The sequence below is a fragment of the Haemorhous mexicanus genome, chromosome 7, assembly GCF_027477595.1.
Source record: "Haemorhous mexicanus isolate bHaeMex1 chromosome 7, bHaeMex1.pri, whole genome shotgun sequence".
Taxonomy (NCBI): domain Eukaryota; kingdom Metazoa; phylum Chordata; class Aves; order Passeriformes; family Fringillidae; genus Haemorhous; species Haemorhous mexicanus.
Window position 1 is genome coordinate 11,729,288 of NC_082347.1, and position 15,222 is coordinate 11,744,509.

The 15,222-nt window shown below is 49.2% G+C and overlaps 1 protein-coding gene across 3 annotated transcripts in view; it reads left to right on the plus strand.

The window, feature by feature from the left end:
• PCDH15 (protocadherin related 15) overlaps positions 1-15,222 on the plus strand; it is a 637,262-nt gene that overhangs the window by 674 nt on the left and 621,366 nt on the right. For all 3 annotated transcript variants that reach the window (XM_059851092.1, XM_059851093.1, XM_059851091.1), the window contains exons 2-3: positions 751-877; positions 2,517-2,576. The gene's annotated coding sequence lies outside the window, so the exon portion shown is untranslated. The remainder of the gene's footprint in view (positions 1-750; positions 878-2,516; positions 2,577-15,222) is intronic.

Here is a 15,222-nt window from a genome sequence, read left to right on the forward strand (position 1 = left end):
ATAATTTATTCCATGTGAGGGAGGGTGGGCAGGCCCTGGCACAGGGTGCCCAGAGCAGCTGGGGCTGCCCCTGGATCCCTGGCAGTGCCCAAGGCCAGGCTGGACAGGGCTTGGAGCAGCCTGGGACAGTGGAAGGTGTCCCTGCCATGGCAGGGGTGGCACTGGGTGGGCTTTGAGGTGATCCCAACCATTCTGTGACTCTGTGACTGTTCATTAGCCAGTGTGAAATGAGATCTGCAAGTTGGTCTAAAACGTGCACACCTTGATGTAACCGATTAAGTTATTGCCTGAACGAGGCAGAGGCATTAATTTGATTTTTCAAGTGGGCATTTGCTGTTTCAGTGCTTTACCAGGGAGAGATGGAGGTTGTGCTCCAGGACTGGAGGTGGAACTTGTGTTGTTTAAGCAAACTGTGCTGCTGTCTGTAGTTGTCTCTCCAGGTACCCAGCTGCAGAGCAGAGATGTGACTGCACAGCTCAGCATGGACCCCAATTCTCTTCTAAATTAAACTATTCATGTTTCTAGGCCACAGAGTTTCCCAAGATACCCTTCAGCTGGCAGCGTGTCTGAGTGTCCAAAAATATGTTCTGAATTAACTTCTTTAATGCCATGGATCAATATTGGGTTGATCATTGTACTGGCTAATTAGAAAATACAGACTTCATTCAGAATTTGTTATAGCTTTGTTTATTTAGGGAAAGTGGAAAATTTCCCTAAATTTTCCCCATAATGGAAATTTCTGCTCTCGAGGTGTACTGCCAAAACCCAGAATTACTGGAAGACTTTGAAACTGGAAGAAAAAGGAGATCACAGGATGCCCTGGATGACTGGAAGCAGAAGAGCAGTTGGAATCCTGTCTGGAACAAGCCAAAGCAGTGTAAGATGAAGTCAGAGCTGTTACGTGCTGATGTTGTGATGATGACAGCATTCTCCAAAATCAGGATATTTTGCTTCTTAGGGGAGCTATGAGGCCATCAGAATTCAGGGGTGATTTTTATTTTTTAAGAGGATTTTCTGTTTCTGACTGCTCCTTCCTCCCTTCTGCAGTGAGTATAGTCTGCAGCTGACAGACCATAAAGAACCCAGGGCACGAAGACACACGTGGAAGAATTTGATCACTGAAATGCTCAGCATGAGCAAGAAAATATCTTCCTCAGGGGTTCCTCGTGTGCCTGGATCAGCCCTGGCCGTGCCCTGGGCTGTGCTGACCTCCAGCAGCCAAGCCAATGCCTCCAGTGTCATTTTTGGAGGGGCTGCTGTGGAGCTCGGGAGGTGTGCGGGTTAATTCCAGCTTCTCACAGCCCAGTGGCAGCCTGGAGGAGGCCAAGGAGTGTTTGGGATTATGAGGGCTAAAATTAACCTCTCCCCCTGCAGAACAAGGGCATAGCTTGCTCCCCTACCAGTCAGAAAAGTGAGCACAATTGGGAGAACAGCTGCAAGGAAGAAAACCAGCAGCTCTAGTGGAAGGGAGTTCTGCTCAGGCGATGCAAAAAAAGAAATTACTATTAAGTAGCTGAATTTCTTACAGATTGGGTACAGCAGCTAAATTCTTTTGCTGATTTTCAGGCCTGCTTTGCCCACTGGGGTTCAGAGGTAATTGATAAAGGTGTTTGGCTTCAGACACTGACTCAGTCCAGGGAGTTGCACGTGGTGTGTTTGCATCTCATCACTCAGTTGCCATTCTTCATTAGACGAGCAGAATTTTATTTTGCCCTAGACAGAGAGGCCCCAGTAAAAAAATATCCTTGAGGTGTGTAAGCTTTCAGTCTGAGAAGAATGTAAATGGGTATTAGAAGCTGTATTTGGTCAAATGGGAGAGTTAATCAGAGCAGTGGAACGTGGCCTGGAGTCCTGGAAAGTACTGACCCCTGAGCAGGATTTATTTTATAAGATATTCCAAAAGGCCTCATACTCAAACAGGTGTTGATGGTACCTGTGCCAGGCAGCAGCTCAGGTGTGCCAGAAACTGTTGGATCCATTGATACTTGATCAACTTCTCTGGGGACGAGAGAGAGAATTTAGTGTTCCCTGGGCCAAAGGAGGATGAACAGCTTTAAAATGGGATAAAAAGGACCTGACAATGGGAACTGTTTCTTTTCTGTCTCTATGGACTTCAGAATACTGCTGATTATTTTACTCCTTCTTATTTATTATTTTTCATTCAGATTTTTCTATATATGCTTTTAGTGGATAACAAATGCTTCTATTGATTTACCACGCTCAATAAAGTAGATTTCGATAAATATTTCTACACTATACTTTGTAAAGCATAATGCTACCTTCACTTTCTGTGGGGGATTATTAATAATTATTTAATGCTTACCCACAGTTATGGGAAGATTACATAGCATAAGATTCCTTACCATGTTTATGTGCCTAGTTCCACTGAAATATATGAGTATGTTGCTAAAAGTTGACAGAGTTTGCTGCTCCTAATAAAAGATCCCATTTCTGAGTAGAAAAGAACTTCACACAGAGTGAAACAGTGAGTCCCACAAAGTATCTCTCTGTTCTAGAGACAGAGCTGCCCAGCTGAGATGAGACCAGGAAAACCAGCAATGTTAAATGACTTGAAGGTGAGTTAAATGCTCCAAACAGAGAAGCTGTAGCTGTGATCTCTGTGGCCCTAGCAGGTTACAGGGATGTTGTACAGATATTTCCAGGGTGTAGAGCACGACTACAGTTCGTAGTGATTTCAATAACCGAAATAAGAAATCCAAAAATAGGTGATGACTGAAAGCAGTAAACACAATTCCAGGAACCACAGGCTGAAAAAAATCTGTTCTGAGCTGAAATTTCCAACTCTTGAGAAACAAAACAGAATTTTAGCTGTCCAACCAGATTTATTGGCTACAACACCAGCCTTTAATGAACCTTAACAAAACAGCCAATTAACAAAGCGCTTACCAGTGCAGTAGAGCACTTTTGATGATAACATGCTTCTCTAAATTTTGAATCCCTATTGTGTTTTGGGTTTTTTAAATTGACTTTTTGGGGTTTTTTTTCTGATTTTGAGTGGTCCTTCCCAGTTACCCTACTGAATTTTGGGCCACGCTCATCCTTTAGCATTGCAGTGGGGGATATTTCATTGGCATGGTGTAAATGTTCTGCTGGATTTCACTTCTCCCATGAAGTATGACAACATGGGAGGGGGAAGTTTCCCAGTGAATAGCCCTGCTTTTATATCATGCTGCTCATTTTGGGCTCAGCTTATCAAAAGTTTGGGAATTGTGACTACACCCAAGTCCCACTTTCCCAGCAGCCTGTCTCAGGCAGTTGGCTGGCTCAGATGCCTTTAAGAGTGATGCAGAAAACCCTGTTCTGGGTCATTTCTCCATTCTCCACCTGGGTTGTTTCATCCTGGAGCCTGCAGGAGTGTGTCCTCAGGTTTGTAGTTTTATTATGAGCTTATGTGACTGCATTCCCATGGAAAGGTAACCTGAGCAAAAGAACTGGCCAGCTTTTTTTCAGGAATGTCTTTCAGCTCTGAGATCTTTGGGATAATTTGGTTGTATAAGAAGTTGTTCTCTCATCCCACTTTCACATGAATTGCTTCCAGCCATCCCTTGCTACAAGAAGGATGCCTTGTAATGACTCATTCTGTTTTCATGTCATTCATTAGCTTGTGTGTCTTTGTTTTCCCTGTGTCTGCCTCTTCTTTTAGCTAAATATTTCCAGCCTGCCATTCTTCCTTCATTACAGCTGTGATTAGTTTCACTGCTGTATTCATTTCCTGCTCTTTCTTTAATGGGGAGTGACCAGAAATTACAACAATAATTACACCACCTTGCTGAGTTTAATCAGTCATGTAATGTCTTACTAAGACTAAAATTCAAGGTATTCAGTGTGATTTCATTGCAAACACATAAAAAAAGAGCTCCCCTCCCCACCAACACATGTCTAGATGTAGATGATGCATATAGGTGGATAAAGAGAGGACAGCTTGCACTGCACTTTCAGGCTCCTAAACCCTGTGAGGCACAGAAGGCCCCATGGTCTGTGTAAATATTTTCCTCTCTGTGCTAAACAGAGGCAGATTTTCCAGCTAATTTGTCCATAAAAGAAATGCATGGGAACAGCTGTTCCCTAACAGTATCTGCCAGTCCAAGCTTACCTGAGACAGGATGAGCTGATGATTCAAATTGAGCTTGTCCAAACACTTCACTGGATTGGCAAGACACTAACACTTGAGTTAGTCAGGATTTGCTCAATTCTTTTGGCCAGTGCAGCTTTGTAACCCATCAATACCTCATATAACTCTTCAAAGGTCAATCTCAGCATTGAAAATCCATCTTCTCCTGCTGCAAATACCCCAGTGACACAAATACACCTGCCAGGCCTTAGGGACAATGACAATGAGTTTAGTTTAAGAAGATTTCTGAGTAAAGGTCCTTCAGGGACATAGTCAGTTGTCAATGGTGATGATAAAAGATTCTTCCTGCAGTAAAAACCAGTTTCAAAAATTAAATCATCGTTTAAATTGTTGTATCCACCTAAAATCCCATCTGTGTTTCTGTGATTAAGAAAAATAAATGGCCTGGTTAGATTTTTGGTTTGGGCTCTTATCTCTGTGGTGCCCACATAAATCAAGTGTAGCTTCAGTGAGACTCTTGCTTGTTCAACACTGATGCAAACACAGATTAGCACCAAACTGACCATCAGCCTCTGATGGGCAAATGCCATGGGTTGTGTTTCCAGTGTCAAGGGTGGTCAGCATTTAAAAACTGGGATGGAATTATGGAAGTGGGTAAAGAATGGCTGGAGTGGACTGGAGGAGCTGGCATATTTGGGAGGGATGTGATAAGTACCAATGGCTGCTCTTCTCCCTCAGGCTATGGGAAGAAGCCCCAAAGGAGCAGCACTCACCATTGGACCATTAAATGTTACACTTTGCTCAGAGTGAAGGTTATTAACTGTACAGGGCTGGCAGGAATCCACTTGCAATAATTGTATTGTGGTTCCTCTGCTGCTTCTGCAGGCAACTAAGGCAGGGTCCCCTTCCTGTCCTCAACAGCTACCTAGAAGTTGTTGTGTGACATTTACAGCTACTGGAAAAGTGGCTTTGATGAGCTCTTTAGTGGGATATTTTTTGGAAACCATTTCCACTTTAATGGGATGCCCATTTGTCCATCTCAAAGACTTGTTCTGTATCTGTTGGACCTGTTAATTCTGTGTCACCATTGAGTCAGAGATGACACAGAGCCACATGAGAAAGCAAAAGCCTCATTTATTTGATCCTCTCCCCCTTTATACCTTCTTTTGCTACAGGTGGACCTGATTGGTAAATGTATTTATCAATACATTTCACATGTTTGGCTAATAAGGAAGACACCCATTTGTAAACAACCTTATGAGGAAAACAGCAAAAGAGATTGTTAAAAATCCCTTTTTCTGGGACAGGGATCAGAAGCTCTGAGTGAGGTGCATCCCATGAGATGAGCTTTCCAAACCCTTCATCTTTCCAAACCCTTCATTGGAAAAGCTGAACTGTGTGCTGTGCTTGTTAAGAGTCATAAATATGTTCTCCCTGGTACAAAAGGCTTTATGTTTGCTATTATCCAGTCTCATTTTCTGCTTCAAGCAGTGATGCTTTCTCAGCAGAGTGTGTTTATTTCAGATTATTAGGATTTTCCCTGGGAAGAGACTCATAGCATGTTTTTCAGAGGCTGAAGCACCTACGTTGTTTTCCCTGAGTCTTTGGAACTTGGCAGGGAAAAACACCTCCAGAACCAGAGAAAAGCACTTCTTACTCTATGAAATTCTGTTCAGTTTTGGCTGAGATGTAAACTTGCTCATTTCCCTTTTTAGCACTCGATTTCTTAGCGAAACGCTGGCAGTTTGTCAAAGCAGAAATGGTGTGGCCTGGCACACTGTGCCCCTTTGGGCCATGGCAGGTGGCACTGCCAGGGACATGGGCTCCTCAGGGAACACTGAGAAAGGATTTGGGCTACACTGGGCTTGTAATGCAATATTATCTCATCAATTCTTGCAAGTGAACAAAAAAATAACCTCACTACTCCGCTTCCCAGTCAAGATAAAGGTCTCCTCTCTTTGGCAGGAGATGCAGTTTCTTGTGTGGTCTGAACACAGCTGGTGGAAGGTGACTGGGAACTGCTGGGATTTCTCTTTCCCCTTGTTCTCACGTGAGGGAAAGCCTGGAATACAGCAGCCCTGTCCTCTTCATAGTGCTTTGCTTGTATTGTGAGTTCCTTCAGTCGCAGTGTCAGGCACTCAAAAGTTTTGGAAGGCCAGCCATGGTGTCACCTTTTAATCCAGCTTCTCTGGGCACTGGGGAGAGACCTCAAACCCTGTGTCAGTTCTGGGCCCTCCTGGCCAGAGAGCCCTGGAGGGGCTGGAGCCCCAGGAGGGGCTGAGGGAGCTGGGAAAGGGGCTCAGCCTGGAGCAAAGGAGGCTCAGGGGGGACATTGTGGCTCTGCACAACTCCCTGCCAGGAGGGGACAGCCAGGGGGGGGTCGGGCTGTGCTGCCAGGGAACAGGGACAGGAGAAGGGGAAAGGGCCTCAGGCTGGGCCAGGGGAGGCTCAGCTTGGATATTTGGGAAAATTCCTTCACCACAAGGATGGTGAGGCACTGGAAAGGCTGCTCAGGGAAGTGGTGGAGCCCCCACACCTGAAGTGTTCAAAAACATGTGGAAGTGGACTTGGGCTGCTGATCTTGGAGGGCTTTTCTGCCTTCACTGGTTCTGAGATTGGGGCATCACCTTTAACTCTCTGCCAGCTCTCTCACCTGCCTGGGCTGAGTGCACCTGAGAGTGTGTCAGGAAGATTCCCAGCTCCTGTGTGGAATTCCCAAGGTGCCTGGAGAAGAGAACAACACAGAGGATTGCTGAAAGAGAAAGGCTCACCAGTGCTGGGGGCAGGTGAACCAGAAGAATTCTCCTCTCTCCCTGTTTTTGCTGCAGGCTCTGTGTGTGTTGCTGAACAAGCCCCTTCAGCCAGAACAGCTTTTGTGGCCATTCCCTGCCTCATCTCCTGCAGTTAATGTGGAGAAGTGCTGAGCACTCAGAGCTGCAAATGAAATCCATGGGCAGTGTGGTCACTCAGCATTCCCCAAATTAACCAGGAGTGGGATGGATATCTGGACATGGGGACAGCAGCAGCTTTGGGGTTCTGCAAGTGATTTGCAGCTTGGGTTTTTTGTATCTCTGTTGTGAGCACAACTTGCAGTAAATGTAAATGAATTGCTGTGTGTGAGACACTCCTGGCTATGATTTCCCCCACTAGCACGTGGAATTAATATCCTTTCCATGTGCTGCAGGTTGTGGGTGGTACTGAGGTACAGATCTGGACTGCACACAGTGTAGACATTGTGGTGTTGTGAGGTCCCCAGGATGAGGTGAGAGATGAGAATTTCACTCCATGTTGTCAGAAGAATATTATATTATATTATATTATATTGTATTATGTACTAAAACTATACTAAAGAAAAGAGGATACATCAGAAGGCTTAACAAGAATGACAATGAAAGCTCCTGACTGACTCCTCAGAGTCTGACACAGCTGATGATGATTGGTCATTAATTTAAAACAATTCACATGGAACCAATGAAAGATCCACCTGCTGGTAAACGAGCTCCAGACCACAGTCCCAAGCAATCAGATAATTATTGTTTTCATTCTTTTCTGAGGCTTCTCAGCTTCCCAGGAGAAGAAATCCCAGTGAAGGGATTTTTCAGGAGATATCATGGTGATGAGACATCACTCTGATATAGGTACAGACGGCCTGAGATGGACCAGCACATGAAGGAGCTGCACCTGCTTCCCCTGAAATCAATACAATTTCCATCAGTTTCAATACTCACAGGAGATGATGGATTAGGAGAACTTAATTTGGGGCTTTGGGGAATGATATTCCCAACTTTAATTGTATTCAGGTAAAACGCACATTGATCCTTGAACAAATTCTCAGTACAGATGGCCATTGAAAAAGAAAAATCAGAACTTTGCAAGTGCCTCTGCACATTCTTCCTGTGATTAAGTGTTCTTTAAAAGAGAAGAGAAGGTAGGGATGTAATAGAAGTTATCACCCTGCTTGCAATTATTCTGAGTGGTAAAACAGATTAAGTAGAGGCTTAAGGCATGAGCTTAGTGAATGTAGCCATACCTAAAGAAACAGTGGCAATTCTGCTCTTTCACTCTGAATTTTAAGATTTAGTAAATGGCAGAGTAATTTAAATTATATGTAAATATTTGATTCATGGAGTCTTGACACTTTCGCTTGTAATTCCTACTCTCTTATTAAAATCATCCACCAAATTTTGAAGTAGAAATTGAATTTTTCTCTAATTAAAAGCATTACTTTTCAAATATGATTGTGCACTGTTACAAACCCCACTGAATTCTGCATTAGCTCAGGAGCTCCTGAGCTCTCAGATCTCCTGTCCAAGCAAACAGGATTCTCTGCTGGGCTCTCTGTCACTCATCTGATGGTGGTGGGCAGAAATTCCTGGAATTCCTGCCACTGCAGCACCTCGGATGCTGAGCAGCATTGCCTTCTGCTTAACCTCCTCCTGCTTCCTTTCCTTCCTCTAGGAGTTAAATCTGTGATTATAATGAGCTAAATTTGCAGTTGGTATAGGACTCTCCTGATTATGAGAAGCAATGACATTTTGGTTACACTGAAGTACATTCTCAATGGGTGAGGGAAAATACACATTTTAAATTTTCACTTGTTATTGTTCACGTGTCACAACTCAGAGAAGTTGTGCTGCATTTCAAGGTGGGGGAGACATGAATGTGGGTTCCTTCCCAACCTCAACCTCCTTCCCTTTGGGTTTGCTAACGGAAAAATCAAAATAAATTTGAAATGACAGAAACACAGAATGGTTTTTGTTAAAAGAGACCTTAAAAATAATTTAATTTCAACCCTCTGCCGTGAAGAATTTGGATGTTAAAGAAGCATGAGGGGAGGGAAGTAAGAGAAGAGAGGTTTTCACTCACCTGTGTGCTTACAGATGATGCTGAGGCATGAGCTGTGAGCTGATTTGCAAAGTGCACATTGCCATTCAAATATTTACAGTGTACCTGTAAAGCATCTGGGTACCACAGGGGTTGAAATCCCTGCTCTCATCACTTTTGTATGGGAGAGGAGCACAAGGAGACTCCATCTGAATCAAAATTACTTCTGTTTTTTGCCTTCAGAGATGGTGAGGGAAGAAATTTCAGCCTCAGGTTCAGCTGGGGGATTTAATCTGGATTTACAGAGGTGAAATTGAGAAGAAGGGGTCACGAGGTGGCTGAGCAAGTGTAAGAGCAACTGGAAGCTGAAGGGGATGGTCCTGCACCACCTGCAAGGTCTGCTCATCCCAGACCTGCTCAGCTTTGCTTTGCTGCTTATCTGACTCCTCAGTGATCCCCCTTGGCTCGTTAAAGATGAAGGAAACGCTGTCTTTTGCTGCCAGCTGACTTTCAGCTGATTTAGTGAGTTGAACTTGGTCAAGCAAAGTTGCTGCAAGGCTAAGAGGAACTTGGGGAACTTTTCTTGTGGTGGCAGGGCAGCCAGCTGGGCAGGGCTCATTGTCTGAGCCCTGCTCCTGTTTTCATATGAGCAGCTGTGATGGGAACAGCAGCAGCAGCGATGGGGCTAGGATTTGGGATCTCCAGCCAACCTCAGTCTTCTGGGGGTTTTACTGCTAAATAATTGTTCTTGCATCCTCTTCTGAGTGGAGGAGTCTGGTCGGGGTTACTGCATTGATCTGGGCTTAAGCTTATAAGCTTTGAGGGCAGAGGTGGGAGAAGTTTCAGTGCATGTGCAGTGTTGTTCATAAATATTGAAGTAAAACATGAATAATGGCTAAGTCCTGATTCCACAGCCTGCTGACCCTGCCTGTTTGAGATTTTTATTCTGATAGTTCACTAAAAATCTCCCGTTAAGCCTGCAAAGCTCAGATCTTCAGGAAATGCCTATATTTAAAGCAAATTAACAAGGAAGCTCGTGGGCCGTTATTGAAGTGCACGAGGATCTTTACAAGTATCTCTTGTTTGTAAAGACAAATGTGCAAGGACAACTGCTGGAAGCCTAAACTCCCCTTCTGCTAATGAGCTGACTCAATGCCAGCACCGGGACACACCATAATTCCCCTCCAGCCGCCGTAATTAATATTCATTTTTTACTTCACGGAGATCACCCCGGTTCACCTCCCACCCCACACCAGCATCCCCGAGCTAATCCGGCTCTCGCAGTCGGGCGCAGTTCCTCTCTCTTCCTGCGAAGTTTGCGGCTTTTTTCCCCTCCCTAGCGAGTCAAACCCCCGCAGCGGGGAGAGCAGAGGTGAGGAAGAGGAGGCGCTGATGGACTAGCTGGGGATGCCGAGGGGGGCAGGAGGGAAGGGAAGGGAAGGGAAGGGAAGGGAAGGGAAGGGAAGGGAAGGGAAGGGAAGGGAAGGGAAGGGAAGGGAAGGGAAGGGAAGGGAAGGGAAGGGAAGGGAAGGGAAGGGAAGGGAAGGGAAGGGAAGGGAAGGGAAGGGAAGGGAAGGGAAGGGAAGGGAAGGGAAGGGAAGGGAAGGGAAGGGAAGGGAAGGGAAGGGAAGGGAAGGCGAGCGGCCGGTGCCTGCGGCTGCAGTTCGCCGTCCCTCCGAGCCGCGGCGGGGGCACACTCCGCCCGCGTTTGGCGAGCGCGGCTCCGCGCCGCTCCGAGCGGGGCAAGGCGGAGGCAGCGGCGGCCCGAGGCGGAGGTGAGAACCGGGGGTACCGCGGGGTGGGATGGGATGGGGTGAAATGGAATGGGGTGGGATGGGGGACCCTCACCAGAACAGCGAGGCCGCCCGAGCTGCGGGAGCCGCGGCCCCGCGCACTGAGCGGGTGCGGGAGGGAGCGAAGCCCCTCGCCCGCAGCCCCTCGGCCGCAGCCCCTCGCCCCAGGGGCTCCTGGCTGCTGCTTGTGGGCACCAGCGCGACCGCGGTGAGGGTCTCCGAGTGCGAGGGGTGGGTGCTACTACGTGGGAGATGCACTTGAATGGTACTTGGCAGCCTCCCGCTTCCCTGGGATCGAACTCTGCTCCTTGTCGAATTTCCGGAGTGTTGGAGCTCCTCGGGACTCTGGAAATCCAGTGCGAGTCCTTCTGAAGGCTGGGATTGGTTATTAGGATTCCAAAGGAATTGGCAGGGTCCTTTGAAAATATCCGGGGAAGAACAGATTTTACTAAGCTTCCGTGCAGAAAATTTCTGATTCCTGAGTCTACGTTGACGTTTGGATTTGAGAGGATATTGAGATATTCGGGATTTACGTGGTCATCTTCACGAGAAAGGTCAGGAGTGATTATTTTCCTTTTTAAAAGGTTTTACAGAAAGGTTCTGGTGCTTTTGCTTGATGGAGTTGCCCGCAGAAGTGTGAGGGAGGAGCACAGGTGAACCCAATAAAGGGGTTTGAATGCAAGAGGGGAGAGGAGTTTGGTGTAATTAAACGGGCAAATTCGCGTTTTGCATTCACTTCGCTAAGGAAGAACTCTCTTCCAGGAGAGAGAGCCTGTCCCGCCGGGTTGGAGCTGAGTGGAGCGGACAGGGTGAAGCGGGGAACATTTGCGTTTGAAACCAGTAGCGCTTTAGCTTGCCGCTTTCCTTGTACCGGCTATAAACGGCTGAATTAACGCGGAGTTTGTTCATTAGGAAACGAAGGTTTGTGCTGCTTTAGGGTACCCCCCGGAGGTTTGCCCCCTGGGTGTCCCTGGTGCTCCAGCAGTTAGGGTGGTTGGCCCGGGTTAGTGCGGGATGTTCTCGGGGAGCAGTGGGAGCCGGCGGCGGGGCTGGCCCGCCTCGCACACTGGGCACCCAACAGGTCCCCGCGGTGTTGATTCACCACCTGAAACTTCGCACGCCGAATTCCGGCGGGGAGCAGCCGAGACACCGAGCCTCCGAGGAAACAGGCCTACAGGTGGCATTTGGGGATCAGGCATCGGCAGCGAGCACAGCCGCGGCAGTGGGTGCGCGCCGCTCCGGAGTTGGGCTCAGTGAGTGCCGAGCGCGGCTCTGCCGGGGGCTCCTTCCCCGGCGCCGCGGAGCTGCTCCCGCCCGGGCAGGGCGGGGGGCGCGGGCTGGGAGCGCAGCGCAGCCGCGGCGGGAGGGAGGGATGGATGGAGGGGAGAAGGAGCGCGCCCGGAGCCCCGGGCCCCTCTGCCGTGCGCTGCCTGTGCCCGCGGTCGGGGGACAGGGCGGGCGGCGGGGCTGCCCGGGAGTTGGCTGCGCTATCCCGGAGGGGCGGCTGCCGAGGCGGCGATGCCCGGTGCCCTCGTGAACGCTTGCTGCCTTCTTTCTCCCCCCCTCCCCGCTCCTCCTTCCCTCCCTTCCTTCCTTTTTTTCCCTTTCGCCGATGCGGGGAGGCGGGCACGAGCCGCGGCTCCGCAGCTCCGCAGCAGCGCTTTCCCCGCGCCGGGAGCCGGGGGGGCAGCGGCGGCCCCGCTCCCGCTCCCCCCGCCCTGCGCAGGCAGCGCCGCAGCCGCGCTGGCCCCGGCGGGCGGAGCGGCGCCGCCGCTGCCCCCGAGCCCGCACGGAGCCCGCGGGCCTCGCTGCCACAGGGCGGCGGCCCCCGGCCCGTCCCGCTGCCCGGCGCGGCCGAAAGTTTCCCGGCGGAAGGGGGTAAGTCGGGGGCGACGGAGGGATGCGCAGGTGGGGGGGATGCTGGAGCTGCCCTGCCGCGGCTCCTCGGGCTGCCTCGGCTCCCACCCTGCTGGGGCGAGGGCAGGGCTTCGCGGCCGGAGCTGGGAGAGCCTCCTCCGGCGACGACAGACACCCATCTCTTCCTCCCCTTCCCCATCGGTCCCTGTCGCGAAGCAGAGGAGGGACGGTGACCTCAACTACCGTGGTGTCGCTTTGAGATGCAGGGTTAATTTGCGAGGGCCAGTAGCGGCAGAAATGCAGCGCTCAGACTTTAATATCTGCATATGGTAATGGTAAAAGAAAGGAACCCGTTAGTATTCCGCTCCTGTGGTACTTGGCGCGGGTAGAGCCTGCTGCTCCAGCTCATTTCCGCGCTCCTCTGGGGGAAGCGGAGTGGTACTGGGTGCCTTCCCCGCTGCCTTTTCCCGAGCGCCTCAGCCCTTCAGGCATCGGGGGAGTCCTGCGGAGGGGAGACGGGAAGTTCCTTGCCTTGCAACCGCAAAGCTGCGGAGAGACACCTTCTCGGGCTCGGGAACGCTTTGGGAGCGGGATTATAGCAGGAACCAGCAGGGTAACCACGCTGTCCGGCTCCTGGTAGGTGATGTGACTCTGCTGCCAACCTTTTACACACCCCAGAGATTTTATCTATCCCTGTGGCTGATGCGAGCCCTGTGTTTGAAATGTTGTGCGAACTTGAGGGATGTACGGTGAGGTCAGCCGTGGGGGCTGGAGCCTGAGCACTGGGATTACCTTGGGAAGAGCAGCACCGAGGTGTGGGTGGTGTCATGCGGGGGCACACGCCGGGAGAGGCAGGTGCCGCCTTCCCATCCCCTCTGCGTGTTTCGGCAGTGGCCATTAATGATGATTGGATGTTAATTCGGAGGGAGGGGTGTGGTAGCCGGAGGGGTTTTTGGATGCAAATCAATTCCCGTTGACTCATTTGGGCCCCGCCGAGGTGTGGGGGGAAGCCCCTGTGTTCGCAAGGCGGGCTGCTCCCACTCCCAGCATCAAAAGTTAAGGTGGAAACATTTCCGTGTCTGTTCCCACCCACCCCCCGACGGGAGGAGGTTCGTGACATATAAATTTCTCAGACTGCTCTTTGCGTGTTAAGCAAATAGGTTTCTCACTTCGACTGAGAACAGTTTTGCTCTCTGATGAGTGGAAACTGGGGAAAAAAGACATTTAAAAATAAAATCAGACCGTATAGCTGGAGTGGTAAAGCAAATGTTCTCGAGATCCCACGTAGCAAGCTGGGGATGAATGCAAACTGTTCCTGTCGTGTAACTTTTCCAAATTCAGTTCTCCCTGAGAGATGCGATCTCCTCCTGCCTGGCAGCGGAGCCCCGTCTGCATGGAGCACGGAACGGGTGCCAGGATGCTTTTCCCAGCGCCCTGAAGGGGCAACGGGAGCGTGCTGGCACTGCCGCAGGAGTGACAGCCTTGTCACCTACAGCAGCGGCACGGAAGCCCGCCCTGCTTACAACTTTCTGGCGTGTCAAAGCTTTGGGAAATTTGAGGCAGGTTACTCCCAAATAGAGAACTACTGGCTCTCCCCTTTTGCTTCAGCTGCCATGGATGTGGCAGGCCCCTCTTAGTGTCACCCTCAGTGTCTGTAGGTGACACGTGCCCAGTCTTCAAGAGAATGACCGTGGACAAGTAAAGGGACATTTAATTAGTCTTCCTCTTGTTTTTATTTAAAGTTTCATGTGCAGCCTTTCACATCCTGCTTTTTCTGCAACTTCCCAATGACAATGTGTTCTCATATTTGGAAAAGTTTTGGAGTATCTAATTCCTCTGGCAAAATGGGAATGGGTGGTAGAGCAAGCTGCTAAAAGCCTTCAAGAGTGAGTACTAGCTTGGTGTGCATTTTGCAGATGAAGAGGTTCAGTCAGCTTTGTGAGACCATGGTTATCACTCATCCCTCCACCAATGAAGCATCATCTCAGCTGTGCAAATGAGCTTCTCAGATCTGGGCTCTGATTTTCTGTGCAGAGATGGAAGCCTGAAGCACCAAGTGTTGAGCTGCTGTTGTGTGTCCATGGAGTAGATGTGTGGGATAGCTTGGGCTTGGTGGCTGTTTGGGACAGCTCCACTGCAGTGCTGGCTGGCCATTTGCTGGAGGCTGAAGCTTTGTGCTTCAGGAGCTGCCACAGGACTGATTCAGGGATACAGAGCTTTGCCAGGGCTGACAGAAGGACATGGACATCAGGCAGGAGTTAGACCTTGGCTTGAGTTATTTTCCCTCAATTTTCAAACTAAACTTCCAGAAGTTCCTTTTATATTGCTCCTGGATGCTTCAGGAACCACATTTTTACTTGCTGGGACATATCCTTAAAAAGTTGTCTCCCTGGTTTGCTGCTCCTTTCCTTCTTCCCATGCTGTAGCAGTCTGAAATCCATGGAGATTTACCCCTGAACCCTGGAATTTAAGTACTTTGTTAACAGCTTCAAACGAGGGACAGAAGTTGTTAAAACTCTGCTCCTGGTTAGCAAGCAGCTGAAGGAAATGAAACCAGTAGCTTTGCACTTTTCCTTTCGTGGCTCTAGTAAATTTCTGGTAGCAATTCAGCCTTAGTCCAAATGCTCTCAAACAGGAAAATAACATGAAGAGTAG